The 24288-nt window shown below is 40.8% G+C and overlaps 1 protein-coding gene across 1 annotated transcript in view; it reads right to left on the reverse strand.

Moving 5' to 3' along the window:
* TRPS1 (transcriptional repressor GATA binding 1) overlaps positions 1–10758 on the reverse strand; it is a 213080-nt gene extending 202322 nt beyond the window's left edge. The window contains exon 1 of the mRNA XM_058832589.1: positions 10640–10758. The gene's annotated coding sequence lies outside the window, so the exon portion shown is untranslated. The remainder of the gene's footprint in view (positions 1–10639) is intronic.
* Between the last annotated feature and the right edge of the window lie 13530 nt (positions 10759–24288).

Consider the following 24288-nt stretch of genomic DNA (forward strand, 5'->3'; position numbering starts at 1 on the left):
TAGTTTTCACTCCCCTTTGGGAAATGAACTGTTTTCCAAGTACAATAATCACTTTTAAAGGTGACATACCAACCGCAGTCCTGCTGAAGAGCAGCTTCATGCAGTGAAATACTCCTTGACCATCCCCAGTGGGGCAACAGAAAAGCAAGGTGGCACATTGCAAAATATTGTTATTGTGTCCTTAGACCAGGGAACTGCTGTAAAGTAGCAAACTCCAGTAAGTGCAACATGAAGCCCCCAAAAAAACCTCAGTAAACAGCAACACAATTACATGCTGCCTAAGGAGAACTGGATCTTACTCTAGATGAAGCTACAAGAAGTTTTGTCCCTTCCACGTACAAGGGGCAGATCAGAGCCGCAATCAGAGGGATTAATCAATCTTTGGTCAATCTTTGGTAGTATCTAAATTTCCACCAGGTTGACAGACAAAGCAGGTTAGATTCACTTTTCCAAAAATCATTTGCCAAAAAAAACCCAAACCATTCTAAATATTAAAAAAAAAATAATTAAAAAGTCAAGTTATGCTAAGCTTTGTTTTTCAGCTAGCAAGCCTCATGTCACAAACAACTGAAAGGCAGTGATGCAAAATGGATTCTTGCCTAGATTTGTAAATTTTTCCAGGAGTTGTAATATCCTGCGTTTGATGACATCATGAAACTAGCAAGTAAAAGTTGGTTTTCAATTTGTTCTACTTTTCCCTCATTAGTGTCTGTGTCAGAAACAGAATAAGAACCCTCATTAAGTCACATTAAATTCTTTAAACTCATTAAGGGCTCAGAGAAAGAACAATACAAACACTGGTGTTTTTGTAAAAAATTATGCAACAGAGATGGACTTCCATTTCCATGTATTTTTAGAATGGACGTATGTGTGTAGGGCAGCCAAAGACAGCAATCTGCATGAGGGAGAAACGGACTGAGTAACAGAGGCAGAGCACACCTTACATATGACAGAATGACACCTAGATAGAAATTAATTATCCACAATCACTTCTGATCTGATATTGATGAGGCACTTAATGCTTTGTATCCTGAGTTCTGGCAGAGCTGGAGTCAGTGCCATACTCCACACTGCTTTTCAGCTAATGATTCTTTGGGACATTCTACGGGGAAAAGACAACCTTGAGGGCCATGCAGCCAGCAGCAATCAAGGGGCAATCAAACTTTTTGTCTATGAACTACTTTGATTGCAGCTGCTGTAGCCTAACATACTATCTGATTGTAGCTGAAGATACAGCTACTAGTCATGCATGTGGACTTACACATAAGATACAGGTGTGTGCAGAGTTTCAACAGTCTTGGAGGATATCTCTGGGCGTGCAAAGGGTGGGTATTTGTTAGAAGATTTATTGTAGCTGAATGACTCAGATATATGCTGTTGATAACTTCTGATCTTACCCCCCATAAGACTGGAAATATGAGCTCAATGCCACAAAATTATTTACATTCCTACAGTATGCTCAAACAACTATTACAGGATTAATTTAATCCATTACATTATTATTTTTTTTCATGATAGATGTAACATGCAAATAGGAGTTTAGTATTAAAGAAAACTCTGGATCTGAGAAATGTAAAAGGAGACTAATTGGATGGCATAAATTTCAGATGTCTGTAGCAGGCCACAGAAAGAAAACAGTATATACATGTTTTAGATGGGAGACATGAGTTACTGTTTCTTCCTCCCTACCAGTGTAACAGCTAAAATGAGAGGTGGGATTTTTACTGAGGCCCCCCAGATTTCAGCCTCCAGAGCTGGGTGCAGGCAGCCTCTGTTCAGCAGCCATCCTCTCCCATTGCCCTAGCACAGGCAGATACTGTTTACCTGCAAGGCACATGGTAAGACTAATCTATTTTCACAAGCTTTTCCCTCAGGTATGTGGGGCAAGGTTTAGTTAATTAATTGTGTGTGTGCATGTGTGTCCATCTCTATTCATGCAGGAGGAAAAGGCTCAGCAACAATCAACATGTATTTCATTTTTGGTTTGCACTCTGTAACTGCAGCTGGCCAACGTCTGCTGAGAACTCTAAATAGAAAAGCAAACTACGCTCAGGTTAGGAAACTGGAGTTTTTTCTTTAACTGAATTCATGAAGCAAAATTTCACCTGCACAATAAGTTTTCGATTATGTTCCACATCTCACAGCTTCTGCCTGAAGAGTGGTGTGTGAGGAAGTCAAGAAGATTCCTATGTTGGAAACACTGAAACCCTTCACCCCCAAAGAAAATTGCTTTATTCTAACTTATTAAACTTTCATTAAACCACATCTGAATATAGGAATTTTAGGCAATACTTAGCTTCAGTACCTACTTCAAACTTTTTTTAAATAAGTTGAGATTTTGTTTTTTAAAACAATCCCTGCAATGTCGCTGGGATATCCAAAAGCAGTCTGCTAGGTATTGCAGACCTTGCCTTTTTTCCCTTCTTCTTTTTAATTAACTACTAGCAAAAATGCCCCTGCTTTTTTTTTTTTTTCTTGTAAACTACCAAGCTGTATGTTTAATTTTTTAAGTTTCAGTATGAACTTCAGACTACAGACTTTGCAAAGTAGGTCAGGAATACCCAAAGGATACACATTTGAAGGCTACAGATAGCAGAACACACCATTTACGGCTTTGTATATACACATACATACACATTCTATATAATATAGGTAGATAGATTCAATGATTTAAACACACTACATCTATACCGTGTGTTTCAAGAACACTCAGATATTTACACTGTTAGATCACCACTCATTTTAGACCCACTCTAGTGCCAGCTGCCAAAAAAAGGTACACAAATCAAAATATTTTACCTTTGTTCAAACAATACTGCTGTTCATTATATAATAGAAACTGTCATGCTTAATCTTCCAGGAACCAAGAACTGGTACATTCTTGGATCAGAGGTGGCTTGAAATGGTTTGAGGCAAAACTGAAGTGCACTGTTTAAGTAAATCTTGCTGAGAAACGTAAGTGCATTGATGATTTTTAGCATCATCTTTTACGGACTTTTTTTTCCCAGATCTATTAGTAAACTAAAAATGCTGGAATATTTTCAAAATAGAGATGAACACACCAGTGATTTTTCCTTAACATTTTTACAATTGTATAAATTGATAAAAATATAAATTATACATTCCCTCTTGCATTGTCACCCTTGCTAAATGTAGTGGGGGATCTGAAAAAGATGCCTGAGACTAGACACCACAATGAAGTAAAATGTACCCAGAAAAATTACACACTGTCTTTGAAAATACACTAAAACCTAATTTTGACTTGAGCGTTCTCAGTATTGTCCAAGAATCCCAATGTCTACTAAGCTACAGGCTGTGATTTTCATTTTCCATTTGAGATGAAAAAATTGCTAAAAGCAGCATTCAAAAATATGTCTATGGCATGATATAGAAAAATACTGGGAAAAATAGTAAAAATGCCTTAAATTCTTCAGGGTTGACCCTTTTTGAAATCGTATTTTAACCTGGGAAATTGGTAAATTAAAAATACGTACACTTCACTTATTGAGGAAAATCTCTTTTATAGCATTACTACTCCTGGACTTCTTCAGATTTTTAAGTATTTTACAATTTCATCTTAAACGACATGGATTATACAGTATTCATCAGGCAGACACAATCTTGCAGACAGACAGACACAGACACACACAAGTCTGTAGAGGCCAATCCTGCAGCTTTTACTGAATACAAAAGTCCCCTGACGACAGTGAGTATTTTTCAAGAATGAGAATTCCAGGATCAGGCCCCAAAAGTGCTTATGAAGATGAGATGTTACTTCAACAGATTGAATGTTAGATTAAATATAAAGATTGAGGCAAGACAAGTCTGGGGTTTAAACCCTAGGGAGGATTGACATTTAAAGTGTTGCCACTGAATTATAGCTCTCCACATTGGGTGGGGTAACCTCCTACTGGGTGGAGTGTCTCCCCTAAAGGAAGGGAAAACTGGCACAAGCCAACTCAGTCTTTGAACGATTTTCCTACTTGCCAACTTATGAAGTCGTCCTGACGTCAACTTCGTCAAGAAAGTCTATTGCCCAACTCTGTCTTTTACTGTAGAAAGTTTGCTTGTGCTCAAAACCCCAGCAGATGTAGAAAAGAAATTAAGGAAAAGAGACAGAAAACCCTGAACAAAATAAAGAAATGAGGAAAAAATGCACTGACTGGATTTTATGGTTATTTCAAAAAATCCTTCTGTTGGGTTTTCTTGCTTCTAATACCAAGTTAATACAAACAGATACAGATCACTCGAAACTATTACTAAACATATTTTAAAATCTTGTTTAGCTTTAAGACACGGGGTGGAGAACACACAGAAAGTGGACACTGAAAGATAAGATCTCTTATGTGTTCTGCAATGGCTAGTGAGTATCTTCCTAATCAGCGTCACTAACAGGTGTAAAACACACTCATACTAGGGAAATAATATTCAATGAGCAGCCATCAAAGGTAAGTTAAACATATTATTTCTCTCTGAATCAGAATAAATTGTTTCTCTGAAAGAAGGAGTCAGATGCTGGACAAGACAGAAGGAATGCTGGGGGGAATCAAAAAAAACAAAACAAAAAAAAAAGGATAAAGCATCTCAAAGTGCCCATGGGAGAAAAAAAAAAAAAAAAAAAAAAGTAAAAATCAGAAAACAGTTTAAGTTACCGTAACCTGAAATGCACCAGCCATCACAAAGAGCAATTGGAGAAATCCAGCAGAGCTCAGCAGGAAAGATTTTTAATAACAGATTGAAAAACAAGAATAAAAATAACTGCATCAACAGGGCCTTTCTTCCTCAGGCCACAAGCCCGTTTTTACTTGATATTTAAAAAAAATGCAGTTTGGCCACTAAAACCAATCCAGAACATTATTAAAAGTTAAAAGCTACCAATTACTTCTGTCTGTTCTTTTAAAGCAAAGTTTGGCATTACGTCAGTTGGTTTAAAGAAAACAAGAAAGAGAGAGAGAAAGAAGGAGAGAAAGTTTCCTGCTTGTATAAATTAAACCACCAGGGAAGGTGTCTAGCCACTTGTAAAGCATTTATTACAGGTTTTTAAAGGGCTAGTAACATTTTAAAAAATTAATTTTATAATAAATTTAAAGGAAAAAAGAATAGATGATCTGAGCCTGGAAAGAAAGCAGACTTATGAGAAATTAGACATGCATCAACTGAAGCTAAGAAAGTAAAAATTACTATTAGGACTAAACTTTGCAATTCAAAATAACTATTTTCAAGGCAGAAAATCTCACTGTAGCTGCTGTACTCACACACATCCCGTATGAGACGAAAAAGTTCCACCGAACTTTATGGGATGGAACCAACTGGGTTCTGCAGGAACGTCCTACGGAAGCGCCACCCGTGGCAGCTACGCGATTTAATGAAGCATTTTCTTTCGATAGCTTTACTAAATCCACATACAGACATCCCCAGCAGGAATAAGATTCCTTAGTTAATGCAGCAGGACCATATTAAAAATCACTGATAGAAGGACTGGCAAGTTCTGTTAAATTTTAGATGTATTTTACACTGGTGGTGTTATAATAAAATTTTAAAGAACCACCTAAAACGTACCAGAAAATAAGAATCTGATAGCACAGAACATGAATAAAACATAATGGCTATAAGTTTCTTACATACAGCTGCGCCAGTTCACTTAAATCATAGTCTTCTAAACCCCGTGATGTCAAGTCAGAGGCTCCTCTGACTCTGGACGACACATCAAGTGGAATGGTGTTCGGTTTTGCAACGCTTTTGGTGTGTGACAAAATGTCCACTGGGGATTTAAATCGAGACTAGGGGAGCTATCCTTCCATTGCTCCGTGTTTCATTTGAGCCTTGGTCTGCATGACAAGAAGTCAGAGTAATATGCCAGCACTTTCCTCCCCTCCCTGCGCTCCTCTGCCCCAGCAGCGTTTCTTGTGTTCTGGGCACATATACAACTGGCGAAAGAGCTGCGTTCTGGAAGGCCCTTTATTGATTAGGTGCAAAATAACATCAGGGAGTGAATAATAAGCATAATCTGAAAAATGTAGTTGCATGTCTTGCCCTTGTAAACATTTACTATTTAATGGTGTAATTGTACTTTAATCCTTCACATCATCTAATATAACTCACTGTGCTTTTCTTTTAATTAGCAAACACACAATCCAAAAAAAGGAAAGCCCAGAAAGTTTGTACGTACCATAAAAAGTGAAGCACAAATAGTTTTAAAATAATCAAATATTCTCTCTTTGGATGCAAGCTTATCTTTTAAAGTCAAAAGAGAACTTCATTGGCACACGGCAGGAAAAAAGAACTCCATAATTCATGACAATACCAAGAAAAAAAGTTCTTCTCCAGAAGGACTGGAAAGGGCACCTTTATTTATCTTCTGGACAGACAAAAATAATAGAACCTAGACCAGATATGCTGTAATTAATGTATCCAAAGGTCAACAGGCAATGGTATTTATACAATAAATGGGTGCAGACATCACTGGCTATAGTATTAATCACCAGTATTTGAAAATAGCATTGTTTTCTTACTAGGTAAGAACTTGAGAAAGTTTCAGAAACAAAAAAGAAACACTTTTCTTTTTTTCTCATACCTGCCTGCTATTCTTTTTAAGCAATTGTTTTTTAACTCAGGAGGTATAATATTTGGGAAAAATATATCCAAGTTTACAGTTGCCCAGAACTGCCAAAAACAGACCCGGACTACCTCACTAGTTGTGTTGAGGAAACTAAATTAAGGAAGGGCAAATACACACTGGAAAGTTGTCAGTTTACTGAATGAATGGCTTCATTTTACACACCAGTTAGAATACCTTAATCAGAATATATTTCAGTTCAAGGCCAATACTTTCACTACCAGATGGCAGTTTGTTCTACCTGAAACTGTATTAAAAATGTAATTTACTTCCACTATACTTTCACCTAACAAAAAGGGTTGTCAGATTCTCAGCCTATCATGTCCAAAAATATTTAACCATAAACTTTCTCACAATGTTATATTTGGTGTTACCCACAAACCTTTATTAAAGCGATACTGCCAGTGTGGCTTCAGTTAAGATCTGAGAATGTTTCTATTAAGATTATTACATTAAAATATTGTCAAGAGTTTGTAAGAAACATAAATATTCATATATATACAGGCCCCCCAGCCTTAGAAGGAAAGTTCCACATAAAAAGAAAAATTTAAATACGTACCAAAAGTTGCCTGGTTGTAATTACATTTTGGGTTTTTTCCTAAATGTCTCTGCTAATTTTTTTAACTCTTTCACACTGTAATGTAAAATAGTTTTATTTCAAAGCAACTGCCTGATAAAGTGCTAGAAGAGGTAATTCGCATGAACAGAAAGTAATTAGTCATTGTTTGCACAATGCTTTGAAAATATAAAACCCAATGTGTCAACTAGCATTAAAATGTAATATGATTGGAATACACAGAATTGACAAGAAACAATTGCATGTCACAGACTCCACAGACAAAAATTAACACTTTGCTGTTACAAATGCACTATCACGATATGTAGATAAAAGCATTCTTTACACTCAGCCAGAGCATGCATGATAATAGTGCACACCGTGAAAGTTTACTTCAAATGCTAGAGAAGACATTATAGAAAATAATCCTGCTAGGGATTCATCAAATGTTACTGAATTTATCCTCACTGATAAAAATGTAAGTCAACCCATAAAGCTACCATATAAATTATACTAAAATTGCATTAAAAACATGAAAGGATAACCTGGCTGCATCGTGTTTGATGCCCAAAGAAGTCTCAGATCTGTGAAGTTCTCATTTACATTCTTTACCTTTATTAAGAGGGCTATGAAATAAAAAAAAAAAGACATACTCTCACAGGCAAAGACTGCTTAGTGTTATTTGGAGTCTGTTTTAGAGGATCACAGGCAATACATGTAAACTTAAAAGCTGATGCAACTTTGCCCTTTACTTACTTTGTTGTGACTATGTATATGCAAAGTTTTAAACAGAGAAAGTTATTATATGCAACAAAAAAAACCAAAAAAAAAAACCAAAAAAGAAAAAAAGCTATAATCAGACAGATTAAGAACTGACTGTTTTTCTTATGTCTAACGTCCCTTGATTTTAAAAAGGTGAAGTAGACTTATGTTGTCACAATCTGAGGTTAAACTTGTATACAGGCACTGATGCACTACTAAACTTCAGAATCACTGATTCTTTGTGGCAAACCTCAGGCAGGTATACATTATTCAAGAGGAAAAAAGAAAAATACTTTTTTCTCCCCTTTACAGAGAAAGGTTCCACTTGTTTGGTTTGACCATATTATTAAAATACTTTCTTTCAGTGGTTAAAATAAAAAGAAAAAATTCTTTCAAAGTGTTGATATCATTTCCAGACAGTCTTGTCAGCATCACAATTTACAGGAAATAGTTGATGTTCTCAAACAAACCGTGTGTTTACTCATAGACCCAGAGTACTTAAAAAAAAAAAAACCCCAAAAAAAACAACCTTCACGCTTTTGGAGGATTTTTTTAAAATGTCACTCTGGTGGAATATCTGAGAGAGCTGTCTAACCTAACACACAGATTGTGAACATGAGGCAAACACAGACTGCAGTTCAGAAGACTACTGTAACTTTTATTCTCATTTTGTCCACGTCAGGAACTGGCTCTTGCCACTACTTTCCTTTACTGCCCCTTGCATTTTTAACTCTGGCAGTCTTCTCTAAATGTTCAACTTCTACTAAAACCAACAGGAAAGTAACATGATGCCACTAACATCCACAGGATTCGCTTGAAGGCGACAGCCCAAATGACAAAAAAGTTTGATGATTCATTGAGAGACTTTACTTTTAAATATAACCTGAGACACATTAAATTATTGTCTCTTTCCATCAACATTCAAAATGCGCTGCATACTGTACAAGCAATGAAGGCAGCATAGTCTGCAGAAGAGCTTACATTTTCTATACTATACAATCTTTCCCCCTCGGAAGGGACTTGTCGCCTTGGTTCCCAAAGGGTGCTGGGGTGACCCGGCTGCTGTTCTGCCAGTCAAGGTGCTCGTACTGGCAGAGAACAAGTGATGGAGGGGAGACGTCTCCCCAGCTTATCACTTAGTTAGCTTAGCTCAGTCAGTGCATTGGAGAAGTTTGCCATTTGCAGATAGAAAACACAACCGGTCGTGGAAAAAAAGAAGATAAAGACTAGCGGGCCCCACTAGAACCCGCGTAGGAGTGCCGGGGTGTCTGAGCGCTGTGATTTTCAGCAGAGAGGCAGATAAACAAAGCCCCCGAAATGTCAAGCCCCCTCGGGGAGCCGCTCTCGTCCCAGGACAGCGCAGCGGCCTCAGTCCCCGGGCCAGACCCTGCGCCGCCCCGGACCCGCGATCGCCCGCCCCCGGCCCGGCCCGGGCCACGCCGGCTGCCCCGGCCGCGGAGCGCCCACCGCCGCGCAGCCCCTCCAGCCCCGGCCTCGCCTCCATTCATTCCTCCCTTCGGAAAGCCACACGCGGGTGGCTGCAGCGGGGACAGCCCCCGCCGCAGCCCCCGGGCCGGGGGGCGGGGAGGTGAGACGCTCCACGAAGTTATGGCAGGCAGGGAGAGCCGGGCGCGGGGACGCAGCGCTGGCAGTGGGGCTTCGCCTTTAAGAGGGAAAAGTTTTACGTCTCTCTGCCTGTGATTTGAAAAAAAAAAAAAAAAAAAAAAAAAAAATCTAAACAAAAAAAAGAAAATCACCACCACCACCACTACGTCGCCTGTTACCCCGGTGCGACCGGGAGGGATCACAAGCCCACCTCCCGGAGCAGCACCGCTCCGCAGTCGGCCTCTCCCGGTGTGTCCCAGGGAAAGGATAGGAAAAAATAGGAAGGAAAAAAAAAATTCAAAGAGGAAAAAAAATGAAAAAAAAAAAAAAAAGAAAAAAGTTTTTCCCAAACTTACTACTCCTCATGATGGTGTCTCTGTGCCCCGCTTGTCATGATCCCCATTAAAACTTCCAGCAGCGGCAGGAGCGGCAGGACTGTGCGACTGCAGCCCATCGGATGCGAACCCTCTGTGCTCGTCTTCTACTTCCACCCCCCGCGTCTCCCTTCCCCTCCCCCCGAGCGCCCCGGTGCCGGGGAACCGGCGGCCGCGGAGATAAGGCGCGGAGCGGCGCGGAGGGGAGGGCAGAGCAGAGCCGCACCAGCCCGGGGCCGCCGCCGCTCCCCTCCCCGCCTCCGCGCCGGGGGGCTGCTCCCCCTGCCCGCCGCCGCCGCTGAACTTGACCCTCCCGACTCCAGCGGGGCTACCGCCGTTTTGAAGTCGCCAATTTCCAGCCATCACACATGGCTTTGACCCTCCGGCGGGGGGAACGGGGGGCGCGGGTGGGGGGGGGGGCAGGGGGGATGCACTGAGAGAAGCCTGTGAAATCCGAGCAGCCCCCGTTGCCTGGGATTATGCTCACCCACCCTCCGCTTTTGTTGTTGTTGTTGTTGTTGTTGTTTTTATTTTGGGGGGGGTATTTTTGGGGGGAGGGGGGGTGCACCCCCGCTGCCCCCCCGGGCACACGCCGAGCCGCCGCGGGCGCCGCGCCCCCGCCCCGCGCGCGCCCCCCCCGCGCCCGCCGCCGCCGCGCCGCCCCCGCCCGGCCCGCCGGCCGCGGCGCCCTCCCCGCCGCCCCCGCCCGCGCCCCCCCGCGCTTACCTGTTGATTAACCGGCAGCAACAGCCCCGGCAGCCTGGAAGATGGTGGAGCCGCGGCGCGAGCCATGAACCGTCTCCTGCTGCCGGCGGAGTTGGACGCGGATTATGTGGCGGTGGCCGGGGAGTGGGGGGGGGCGGGGGGCCGCGGCGCCGCTGCCTCCCCCCTCGGCCCCGCTCGGCGGGGAGGGGGCGACGGGCCCGCCGGCGGGCGGTGCGGTGCGGCGCGGGGGCGGGGGCGCGGCGGCCCGGGGGGCGCGGGCCGGGGCACGGCGCGGCGGCCCCGCCGGCAGCGAGGCGGCGGCCTGGGAGCGCGGGGCGGCCGGCGCGTTATCGGGACTGTTATCGCTTGTCAGGACCTCCGTCTCCCCGCATTACGTCAGTTTCAAGACACCAACACTATTAATATCAAAGGAGCCTTCGCGGAGGAAAGCGCCACCCCAGACGGAGCGCCCTTAAAGAGACAGTGCAGGCGGCCCCGCCGCGCGGCCCGCGCCGCCCCCCGCCGCCGCCTCCGCCCGCTGCCGGGCCACGGCCACGGGCGGCGCGGGCCGGGCCCGCCGGGCCGAGGGGCCGAGTCGCCCCGCGGCCGCGGGGACTCGCGCTGAGTTGGAGCGGGGATAGCCGCAGGCCACAGGCGCGCCCCCAGCGCTGCCCGCGGGAGGCGGCGGTGCCCGCGGCTGTCACTGGGACCCGCGGCTGCCCTGCGGGATTGGAAAGGGTGGCCGTGGGGATAAAAGGCGCGATCCACACGCGCCAGTAGCTGCCGCCCTCGCGAGACCCCAGCCCTAGTCGGTGTCTCCCGCAGGCTCAGGATCACCTCTGTGCCCCGTGCCCCCCGCTTGTGTGCGGGTGCTGCGGCGGGTGGGCAGACAGTTCCCAGGCTGAGGGATGAACAGTCCCGTTACCGCCCGCGCTTTGATACCGGTCGCAGGTCAGCCCCGAGCTGATCCGAGAAAACACTCACAACTTTTCCTCCTCCTGCAGAACTTTTTCAATTCGAAATACTCCTATATCTCCCATGCTACGAAATGCCAGAAGTCTCCACGTCAGTGTAAAAACTCTCTCCAAGGAGAAGCAGTACATAAAAGGTTCCTATGAAAAGGTTTTAAAATCCCAAATATAGTAGGCGTTAAAAACTATGTAAACATTTGTTGGGCATTTGGACACAATTTTTCTGCAGTTAGGTGACTTTATATGGCGTGCTTTTCCTCCCATGCAAGTTGTTTTAAGCTGATTTCACATTCAAATAGATGCACTCTGCTTACTTGCAACTACTATCACATTTCTCAAGGAAAAAGATGGAAAAGGGTTAAATGATTACAGTTTGAGAGTTGAAGCTGCTTCCCCCTGAAATATTTGAAAGTACATAACTTTTTCCTTACAATTTTACTCTCAAATACATGGTGAAGTGTAAAGTATAAAATCTTCAGAGATACATGGTGACGCAAATGAAACCCTATTGTAAAACTTATGGCGTTCTCAGCCCTCGCTCCAAACTTAAATATTCTTCATACGTGTTTAATATAATCCACTGGCAGATTTGTAAAGTAATTGCTTGTGTAAATCACCCAGAAACACATTTCCCCCTTAAGTTCTTCTGTAGGATTGTCTGATAAAGCACTTTATGAATAGAAAAGCAGTAATTCACATGTAAGTGGTGAACTTGTCATGTTGAAAATGGAAGGTTGCACAGTTAGGCACACAGTGGGATCCCTGACACAGGGAAAGGGGAATTCACTGATTACGTGTGGTACTTCTTCTATATCCATCCATAGAAAATGAGTTCAGAGCAACAGAGACATATATGGAATGTGAAGGAAAGTAATACCAAAATTTAAAGTTTGTTACAAAATCTGCCACGATACTTTAGTACCTCATGCGTTGGTAGCACCTCACTCATATGTGCACAGACAGCCTTCCCTGACTTCATAAATTTACTTTTTCACAAGCTGCAAATGCCATGGCTGAACCACAGTCAAACAGACAAGCCACTTCCACAAACTTTAGTGACTACAGACCTCTGAAAAGCAAGTATTTTTGTCACATCAATTCAAACATGTTTTTCTCAACAGTTTTGATTTTATTATTTTTACTGAGCATGTCAGCCCCAACCGACTGTTTGCTTGGCATATGTCTTGCATAGGAAGGGTTAAAATAGGCAGGTATTTTGTCTGATGACTTGGCTAAGCATCTTACAAGCAGGGCTTGAGTGGAAAATATTTAAACAAGAGTTATTTCCCTTCGCCGCTCTGCTCTAGTGAGACTTATTAATGTATTTTTTATTTTAAACCAGGAAATGATGCCCCCCACACCTCAGATCCCAGCCAGTTCTTATGTGTGGCTGCAGTTTTCCCAGATTTTATTCACATTATGACAGACAAACTGTGAGGATTGATAACAGCAAAAACACAGATTTCAACATGTGTGAAGCTTGATAACAAAGACACCTTTTTTCACCTGTAGAGTAGTATTATAGAGGTGTTTTTAAAGGACATGAGTATCTCTGTACATGCACTTTTAAAATGAAACCTCAAAGCCATTCATAAGCAAAGATGAGGACACATGTCTTAGTAGTTTCAAGTAGACAACTCTAATGAAATACTCTATCACTCAGAAAAAGTTTGTTACTGTATCTTTATTAGAAATTCTTTCCTGATACATTCTGCATTTCAAGTTAAAATAAAGCAGATCAAGAAGATGTCAATGTGAATCTGTTTATATTCACCACAAAAAACTGTAGAGAACTTTACAAAGGCAAAAAGTATTTTTATAGATGTTTTTCAGCCAAATTATTTATTTATGAAAAAATTTACAAAGAAAATTTTTACCTCATGGCTTAGATACATTGCATATGCTTATGATTGACACAATATGTTCAGGCTCAAAGGCCCATATAGACTTCCACAGCCCGCCCCCCCCCGCCTTGTTTGTTTGTTTTTTTTTTTAAATCCTAGCAGGAATATTTCAAAAAAGCCAACTAATTCATGAAGTCATATAATAATTGTTTGACAGTTGTTTCCAATATAGGAAAATAAGTTATGTATATTGTTTTCATCCAAATATTTGTTGATTTGTTGTTAGAATGCTTTGACGTTGACATGCCACAAATTGCATTAGGAGAAATATTGTAGATTTATTTTCATTTATTATCTTCTGCTGTCAAACTTTTCCAAAACCACTTAAATGAAGTTTTATTCCACTTTGTTGAAAACTCAATAGTCTGCATGAAAGTGGGTTGTTTTTGAAATAACAAGTTCAGCTTTCTCTAATAGATAAGAGCTAAGGAAATGAAGGAAAAGCTGCAAAGCGAGAAGATGCAGAGAAAGTGCTGCTTTCACTGAGAGGCATGAACAAAGTAACTTCTAAATAATCCTTCAGGTCTTCTTACAGTCAGGCACATTCTCCATTGAGGGAGAATACAGAGGCCAGTCACAGTTGCTTCTTGAAGGAAAACAGTATAACAGTCATTGTTTATCAAGATGACATAACATGCCATTTTTGCCTTTATTGTTTAATGCAGTTTCTCTTGTAGTTTACTCAGCGTAGATACAAAGAGGGATTAACAGTAAAGCATAAGCATACTTGTTTTACAATTTCAGCCTTTTAGTGCATAACTTACTGAAAGTACTAGGGCCTATAATCACAATGATTTTACCTGATGGAACATGCATTTCAGAAATATAATCCAACTGTTTACCCTAACACGTCATAAATTGCAATTCTTTACAAAAACCTCAGAGATTGACATCCGTTGCTCTTAAATGCCTGCTGCTTTAACACACATCATCAAGAAAGTATTTCTGTATTATTCTCCCTCTGGTTGGTAGTATATTACTTGAATTCTAAAGACAGTTCTCTTATGCTGTCTTCAATAATGAACATTTTGAGAAGCACTTAGTTATGTCTGTCTGAGGCACTCCAGTGCGAGATTCTCGGGATCATAAACACAGCAACTTGCAGAATTTTGCAGACCCACTTCTTTTCTTTGCACAATTTTTGTCACATGAAATCATCGTGAAACTTTTGTTCCCTGTCTTACACTCTGTACAGAGTCAAGTTTCTAAACTTCAAGTTGTGCGCCAAAGGCTAAAAACTACCACTGATTTTCAAATAAATGGGACTGGGGACCCTAACAATGTGGTTGAAACCTCTCTGAAAAGAGATTATGCGTTGTGATAGACAGGGCAGCGCTGAGAACAGCCAATGAAACAGCATGCAACTGAAGAGCTAATACCATGGCATCATCCCAGATTCAACAGATGTTTTCTAGGGGGATTGGATATCTGGTAATGGGAAATGGAACCTTTCTTTTCTATGTCACTGGTTTTAACACAGGCCAGTAGCAATGGAAAGTCAATAATAAGCGATACTTGTTTGGTAGCTTTCTCCACTGCGTGGTAGAAAAATGTTCTCCGGAGTGCAGCACACCATGGCTGGTACTTCCCCACACCCCAGTGGCACTGCTGCCAAAAGGGCCTTGCATGGAAGTGCCTGGAAACCCTTTTCCCTGGGAGTCTCCCAGGGAGGGGTGAGGAACACTGACAGGGCACAGATTGCTCCTGCTAATGGTGTCTGCAGATAGTTAAATAACTCTGACAGCCACAAAAGATAATTTATCACTTTACAGTATCATAAAATCTACTAGAAAATTAAAAATTCTATAACACCAGACTCCCTAAAATCATTTACATGCAGGAATCCACATAATTGTATAGATCTTGATCTTAAAAGTGCTATGTAAAAGGCATTCATCCAAAGCTCTGAAAAGCCTCACATGCACATACACATACATATGAAGCAATACATAATGAGTGTCTCCCAGCAAATATCAATGAAAGAAGTGGCAGCATTTCTTCCCACATTTCAATGGCAAGATCAGGAAATCAAAACAACCTGAGCCCCCTGTCTTGTCATCACCCCCTGCCAGACAGAGCCACTACCTTTCACTCCCTCAATTCCATATTCATCCTCCCACCAGCATTTCTGGGAAGGTTAATCTGGATTGGTTAAAAGTGTGCTGAAGTCAATGGGGAAAAAAAAAAAAAAGCTGTAAGTGAGTTTAGTAGTTTTTACAATAGGTCCTATATGCAAATATTTTTCAATCTCATTCCTCAAGCTTGTTGCTATATAGTAACAGTGTTCTGAACATAGTAATGTTAAAACTTTCTACAGTGCCTTCTAATATAAAGCAACAATTGTGTACAGTTGAAGTGTTTGGCTCAAAAGAATTTTCTTTCACTTGATTTCTTGTAAATACTTTCTTCTTTTCTGTTTGTGATATCTGTGTTCAAATCTTCATTTTAGTGTGACAGACTACAAACAACATGCTTTTATTGCAAAAAAAGGTCTCAGATTTTGTGTGAGGAAATAAAATATCTTGCAAATATGTATATTTCATTTAGTAAAAAAGTGCACTTATTAACCTCAAATGCATAGCCACAATATATGGCCCAGGAAGTGCAGTAGTAGCACTCAGGAATCTCACAGTGCATTGGTAAGATTACCAAGATGTTGTCACAATTTTCCAATCACAAATGAAGGGAAAGTCACTCAGGGTAAACATGGCAATGTAGCAAATGGTCTTTAGTGGTCTCTCTCAGTTTCCTATGAAATGCCTAGCCACACACAAGAACACACAAATAGCTACATTCAACCAGACTAATTTATCTAACTTTCAGAGTGCTCAGTCCTTTGTGTAAGGAAGGGCTTGACCTTAATCTGGCCTTACCCTTTGAATCATGAGCCAGTTCATCTTGCAAAGATCTGATGAACCTTTGCATTCTAGGGGATTTTTATAGCAAAAAGGAAGAAAGATCAGCATGTTCACAGAATCACAGAATCATAGACTGTCTGAGGCTGGAAGGGACTACTGGTGGTCATCAGGTCTGATCCCCTGATCAGGAAGGGCCAGCTACATCCAATTGCCCAGGATCCAATTCCTTCTTTTGGACACTTCATAATTCTCCCATAGTCTACATGGCTGCTATAACTTGTTCGTGGTCTGAGACAACTCAAAGGAGCTTTCTAATCTGAGTGAGAAGCGCACCCTGACCCACTTTCTGTCTGCCCTCTGCATAAGAATTAATATACATCTACAACTCTTGTAATGGTTAGTCTTTGGAAACAGGTAACCTAACAAGAATGCCACCTTGATTAACACTAAGGCTTGTTGACACCAAGATTAATATATACCACATCCTTTAGTTGTGAAATGGTAGTGCCAGTGCCTTTGTTGAAAAACATGAAACAGTGGGCATCCTTTAAACTTATTCAGGAGTTTGCTTCATTTTACTCAGTGGTTATCAGTCTTGAAAGAGGTTTCCTGCAAAAAAAGTCATTCCTTTAGGGAAGAGCACAACCTACACAAGCAGCAGCAGCTTTAGCTCACTTGGTTTGGCTCTCTCACATAGAAACCTCATTTCTGTTCATACCTCTCACTCTTCAGGAGCTGGATCATGTGCCTGTATACAAGGTTTTACTAAGCACAGCATGAATCAGGCAAAAATAATGCTGATGGATCAGCATTCGTTTGCGCTTGGGATCTTGATGTGGTGAAGTGCAGATCATGACCCAGAAAACATGTGTGTCCTTGTCTATTTCAAGAGGACAAAAAAAGTAGTCTTTACAACTTCATTTTTTTTTCTCATTCCTGACTCCACTGTTTTTAGTTCCTTTCATTGCCCACAGAAAACAGACAGTTACCTTATGACATATTAAAACATTTATGTGCTAAGACTTCTTATTTAACAATGGCCAGACACACCCTTAATAAATTGGTGCAAAACCTGGATAGTTTGTGCAATTTTTCTGCATGTGTTATTTTTTTTCCAGTCAGTGTATGCATCAGTGGAATGAAAAAACACCTATACCAAAGCAAAAAACCATCTCAAACCAAGTAACTCATCTCTGACCAATCTCTTCCCATTTAGTGCTTTAGCATTGCAAAACATGCTGATATTATTGACATTAACATACTCGTTGGAATAAGGATCGTTAGCTATTTTTAAATAAAGGAAATAAAGCTATGCTCTCCATTATGACCAATATGTGAAAGAGTCACTCATACAGTAACTTGTAAATAGAACATTAATAACTTTAATTAATAGCTTTATATTTGTGGAAAAAGTCATCCTTTTGAAAGATTGATGCATATGATATGGGCAGAAATGAATCTGCACTATTTAAGAATTAGGGCAATGAAAACAAATACGGAGAATTTGAAAGTTATATCTAAGAAAGAGCTAAGTGACCTTCATGAGCCCTTAGTCACAGAAGCCAGAATGGCACATAGGAAGCATCCCTGGAGGTAATTGTACTGGTCTGGTGCCCTATTTTTCCTTGCCAGGAGTTAGAGACAGCCCAACTAGCAATCCAGAGACACAGCAAGTAAGCTGCACTCTGTGATGTGAATTCAGATGAGTACATTTATTGCACTGAAAAATTAACTCTTTTTGAGGAATGCAGGTGATGTAACACCTGTGAATCCAGACCAGCAGTGGGATGTGCATTCTCAAGAATAGACACAGAGAAGAGAGAGTGACACTTTGGAAAGTCTAGAAAAAGCACTGGTTTGGGAATTTTGCACATCGATCTTTGATTTGACTTTCACATGCTTTGCTGAGGATGTGAATCAAAAGAAGGGACCCAAATATGAAAACAAAAGTACTGGTTTAAAACAAGCTATGAAGTATAGCTTTTATGGAGATGTGTGTACCTAGGCTGCTAATTATGACAAGCAGCCCAGTTAGGCTGTCAGGCAGAGTAGCAGAGAAAGGAGCACCTCTCCTATAGCAAACTCCATGTATCACTGAGATTCTTGAAGAGAATAAGAACCCGTGTAAGAACAAAGTCCTTTTCTCCTTCCCTTCATAGTGCCATTCTTGTAGATATGCAAGTGTTAGAAGAAAAAAAGGCTACTTGGGAAGGGCTCATGCATAGCAAATTTGTTTTCCCCCTTCCCCATCAACTGTAATTACAACCATTCAGACAAAGCTGGTTTTCCCAGTAGGACTGGCTGAAAACGCACTTCATTTACATGGCCTAATTGGGCTTTTTTGGCCAAGGTTGTTCTAAGCACTGACACTACGACTAGGTACTTAACATTGAAAAGTTCATTCTTGTGGTTTGAAGTTAAGGCTTTCATTACTTTGAAGTTAGAAAATCCAAAATGAAGGTGTCTCCTTTAACACTGGTGCTTCAGTGGTGTGTACATGCATAAGAATAATATTGGTAATTATATTGGCCTCAAACAGCAAAGAGTCTACAAATTAAACAGACAGTCATTTTATTTCCTTATATCTTTATGAAAAAAATAATTGAGATCTATATGCTATTGCATGAAACATTGGTTATATGTGTTATATTGTTATATTGTGGCCTTCAGAAATCAGTGATCAGCTGATTTGTGAAGATCTACTATAGAAACAGTTTAGGAAAAATCAGCCACTTCTATATTCTACTATTTACATTAAGTAAGACTTGGTCATTTTTATTGTTTATTATTTTGTTTGTAACTATCTTGTCTCACTCAGCAAGACACACAGTTCATGAATATGTATCTTATAACCTTTTCTAAGCCAAGTGCACAAGGTTTAGTTTTCGGGCCTTCCATATTGTACATGTCCTCTACATTCAAGGAAGGTTTTGCACAGTCATCAGTGCAAACTCAAGCCATGTCTAGAAAGAAAATTAACATAAATATTTCACCAGGCCTTGGTGCAGACAAGATTCCAGCAGCTGAACCTGTTTTTCTGCATATTTAATTGCCACAGTAATTAGAACATAAGGGTTCAAATCCACAAATACATTTGGGTGCCTAATTCTCATTAATTTCAATTGAGAAGTATCACTTACATCTCTTTATGGATGTAGAAGACAGAGAAACCTCAAGAATCTTATCTGTTCTAAAATGCCCAGACAAATATTGCTATCAGCATCTTCAGAGCAGCAGGAGTTTTATTTTAATTTCTGATGAAGGTACATCTTAAGCACAGAAAATTGGATGATAACAATGGAGGCTATACTTGTCTCTCATCTCCTTTCTACACATCCAGCCATTTTGAAACACAGGAAATTTCCAGACCATGGGATGCTTTAAGAAACTCAAAAAATCAAGATTTTCTCTGGTGACTGCTGGAAAATGAAAGCTGGCAGTTTATGCTCTTTTATGATCTGATAAAACTTCATGAGGCTAGAGGGATGAGCATGGCTCTATATCCCTACTTAATCCTCAGACATAAAGAGAGACTTTGATCCCACCTCCAAATGTGAATCCCTAAGAATGAAGTTTCTGGACCTGCATGTAGCTGTCCAAGTCTGGGATGGTGCACAAAGGCTGGACCCACTGTGCTGCACTGTCCTGCTCCTCCCAAGCCACACATCCATATTCCTTTGCTCATGCTGTGCAAAAATTCCTGCAACTGCACTGTAAGCCATAAAAGGGAACTGAACCAGTAGAAAATTATGTTGCCTCTTTAATTAATTACCAGTTGAAAAATACAGTATCTGGGACAGGGAAAAGGGTGGGATTTCCTTCTTTCTAGGGACTTTTTCAGGAAACAACAGCTAATCTTTGGAGGCATGTCTCCAGAGCCACCTGTGTGGGCAATAGAGAGACTGATGACTACCGTCAGCTGCCATTGGAAGGAGTTTCTCTCTTTTCATCCCAAACTACTGAAGAAGCCCAGCCTCTTGGTTTAAGGAGCTGGATTTGTTATTTGTGTGATATGAATACACACCCACAGTTACATGATTAATCGCAATCTCCCCACCTTTCTTCTTTAAGCTTCAGTCTGAGCTTTGCCTACATATGTCATGTAAACATAATGATACTTGCTAAATAAATGTTAGAAATAGGGAAAGTGTGTCTCCAAAAAATAGAGCTCAAAGCCAGAAGAAACCATTACAAGCTTTGTTTTGTCTTTCTGCATAATTCTGGCCACAGAACACTTCGCACTGGCTGTGCCAGGCTATAACTGCTATGTGAAGATAGTGTATCCTTCTGAAGATGTCTGTCCTGATTTAAACACTTCCAAAGTTGAAGAATTCACTGCACTCCTAGGTAAGTTGTTTTAGTGTTTAAATACCATCACTCTCACATCAGGTCCCTGACCTGATTTAGTACAACTTCAGCTTCCAGTTCTACTTCATTTTATTTTATTTTGGTTTAGTTCAGTTTAGTTTATTGACCGATATTATTCAAATGAAACCCTCTCCTCCATGTGTAGACTTATAGACTATAGTTTCCTTCTCCCCTTTAAAGCAAGCAAATTAATTTTCCTTCATGCCTTATCCTGGATAATTTCAGTATATTTTTCTATGTAATACTTTTTTGAGGTATAGATAGTACATCTGGTCAGAGATTAGACTTATTCTGTTCACTTTCAAATTTAAGCACTTTTCTTATTTCATGTCCACTCTTAGTGCAAATATTTACTTCATTAGTATTTGAGATTCACATATAACTAGTATAAACAAAAAATACCTGTCCAAGCAAGACCCTAGAGATTGTCTTTTTTTTTTTTAATTTAGGTTTATTTGTCAATACACGATGTTTCAAAATCACTTTTCACTCTTTGCATAAAACTATTTTCTGCTTTAGGATTTTTTTTCCTTTTTTTCTTTCTTCCTTTAAAAAATTCTTTGAAAATTACTGAAATAAGCACAGCGTATTTCTTTCTCAGAGTTCTTATGGCAAGAGCCACACTAGTATAATTAACTGGAGGCCCTAAAAATAAAGGATTTCCTTTCTAATGGTAAGAAAGAATCAGTCATTAGTTGTAGTTTCTGTCACAAGCCTGGGCAGCAATATCACTAAATAGTACAGAGTCACTTTTTTTAATGTTATTATTGCATGGGCTTTAATGAGAAAATTCTGCCTGCTGAGACACCAAGTTATAATCTTTCAAATGAAACCAAGCTAATAACTATTCCCATGACAGGACAAATCTGCAGGCACTAACTAAGTTAGTGGCTATTATGCTTCACACTTAATCTTGAATATGATAGATAGGGAGTGGAACTAAGGGGAATATTGAACAGCAGAAGAAACCATTCCTCTAACATGATAACTAACTTGTGACAGCTCCTTCAACATCTTTCTTTGAATTCAAACCAAAGCAAGTTGAAGTAATTTAGACCTTTGAAAGTGCCAAATGTAAAATTTGCACGGCTTTTTTCACCATGAGAACTTCTAAGCCCATCAAGCCTGCATCAAGCAGGTTTCCAGGGGGAACCCAAGTGAGGGAGGGAGAAAGAAGTCAGCCAGTGCATTGCCATGCTGCGGTAAGAACGGGTCTGCAGCAGTTTGGGGCACTCACAGGGATGATCCCTGCTGGATGGAGACAGCACCTACTCCTGTCACACAGGGATGTGAGGTGCTTCACAGACTTATTTGTGCATCAGTGTCAGCAGACTGCCACCTTGTCTTGTGCTGGTGTCAGCATTTGTGGATCACCACTCTGCTAGAGGACCAACACAGCTCACAGCGACCCAGACGTTCCCAGTGCTTATAGACCAGCTCCTTTCAACATCTGATTTCCAACAGAAGTGTGCCACAGCATGAAGCTTCAGCTGTGGGTGGCACAAAATCCACAAGCACCAGGTTTCAGCCCTAGCCTGTGCCATCCCTACAGCAGCTGTAAGGCAGTCAGTCTCAGACCTATGCTCAACAACAGGGGCTTGTGTGGTGCTGTCTGAATGCATGCATTTAGTTCTTTGTGGTTTTCTAGAGAGTATAGAAGTTAGTTTTGTTCCATTTGAAAGCAGATCAAAGATGCTCAGCATCTCCATGTCTCTTGAGGATGGGGTTCATGGAGTGGCTGAGCATTGAGGAGCTGCAGGTGTCTGCCATGGAGCACAGCAGCCCAAAAGGTGTTTCTGTACACAGACGTGAATGGAGAGCAGATCACAAAGGACAAAATGGATAACAACAGATACAGATGCCTGGTCATTGAAGACCATGACATGTTGGCACAGTGACACCTTCAGTGGCACATTCCTTTCTATCCTTTTCTGCTTTTATATGTTTTATATGGCAAATGTCTTAAGAAACTTTTTTTGAAAAAAAGAATTGTTTGAATGTCAAATATAAATTGTGACTTATTTTAAACAACGTGTGTGTTTTAACCAGCTCTTTGACATTAAACAGCATATTTTGTCTCACAACCTGATTAAAGCAAAACAAAAAGCTAAGCTACAGCTCCTTACAAACAATGAAGGCAATAAATACAGTAAATTACTGTTTTATGTGAGACAATATACTAATGTTAACTGAAGCAATGGAATTAGAAAACAAACTCCCTCTGGGAACAATTCTCACACCCCTGTTTTAGAAGGAAGCAGAGTTTACTCATAAATAATTTAATGCATTTACTCCTGCTAGACTGGACCAACAGGTCTTCCCTATACTGAAACTTTGCTTTGATAATTGCCAACTTTTTGAACTGAGAAAGTTGTCACTGCAAAGGTCTGTATGGTCACTGTAGGACTATCTAGGAACATAAAGATGTGCTCTATAACATAGTATTACTGAATTTAGCCATCATTCCAATCATCATTTAATAATAATATTCCTTCAGACCTATGTCTGTTTATGAGCATGTAAATAATTTCTTCTTCAGTCATATAACAATCCCTTAGCAATTTTAACAGTTGCCTACATGAACAAGAAAGGAAAAGACACATTATTATTTGGGCTTATTTAACGCACTTCAGCCACTAGAATAAAAAAGAAAACAAGGCAGCTGAGTCTGTAAGCACAGCATGACCTTGCTTGCAGACTCAGCTGTACAGCAGTATAAAAGAATCAGAAAAAGAACTGAAAAAAGAACTGCATGAAGTGTGTCCTGTTACCTGCCTCAGAAAGCAGCCTCACAAAATATTGGACTTTGTTATTAGATTGGTCAACACTTCCTCTTCATATCTAATTTTAATGCCATGTTTTTTACCTACTTTATTCACAGTGCTGCTATATCTTCTCTCAATTCACAGAAACAGTTTCAGAGTTCGTCAAACCTATTTTCAGCACTAGGAATACAGCGCTATTGTAATCAGTGGCTTCCTCTAACTCTCATTCTTTTGACTTAATCTTTCTCTATTAATCACTCAAATGCATCTTCATATGCATGCTGTGTACTATCTATCCCTAACCTCAAATTTTATGTGGCTTTTCTTTTCACAGATGATTCTTAGGCATCACAGCTGCCTGCAGATTTCTTAAGACTTGAGTGGAAGAGAAGTCAGAAACTGGTGGCTTGACTCAGAGATGAACAGTAAGAATTTTGGCACCAATTTTTCCCAAAGATTATTATTCACAGTTGCTTATCCCCTGAACAGTCAGGGCCAATCTTGGAGACCATAAGCACAGATCTGTCAGCATTTTAGAGCTTGCTCTAATCTAATTTGTGGTTCTGCAAGGCTGGTATTTAGACTGGTCACTAAGTAGCTGCAAGCCTTGCTCCAGTCTAGGGAGGCGAGACCATTAGGAGTGTTGTGAAAGAGCTGAGTAACCATAGCATGAGGGGAGGCCACCATGCCCAACACGGCTTTAGCCCTGGTCCTTCCTGTGGAGCTCCCCAAACCACTCCCACCGGTGCAGGAGTTACCACTCTTCTTTTGCTGCTCACTGCAACCCGAGGAGCTGGACGAAGA

This window comes from Poecile atricapillus, chromosome 2 (genome assembly GCF_030490865.1).
Source record: "Poecile atricapillus isolate bPoeAtr1 chromosome 2, bPoeAtr1.hap1, whole genome shotgun sequence".
Classification (NCBI taxonomy): Eukaryota; Metazoa; Chordata; class Aves; order Passeriformes; family Paridae; genus Poecile; species Poecile atricapillus.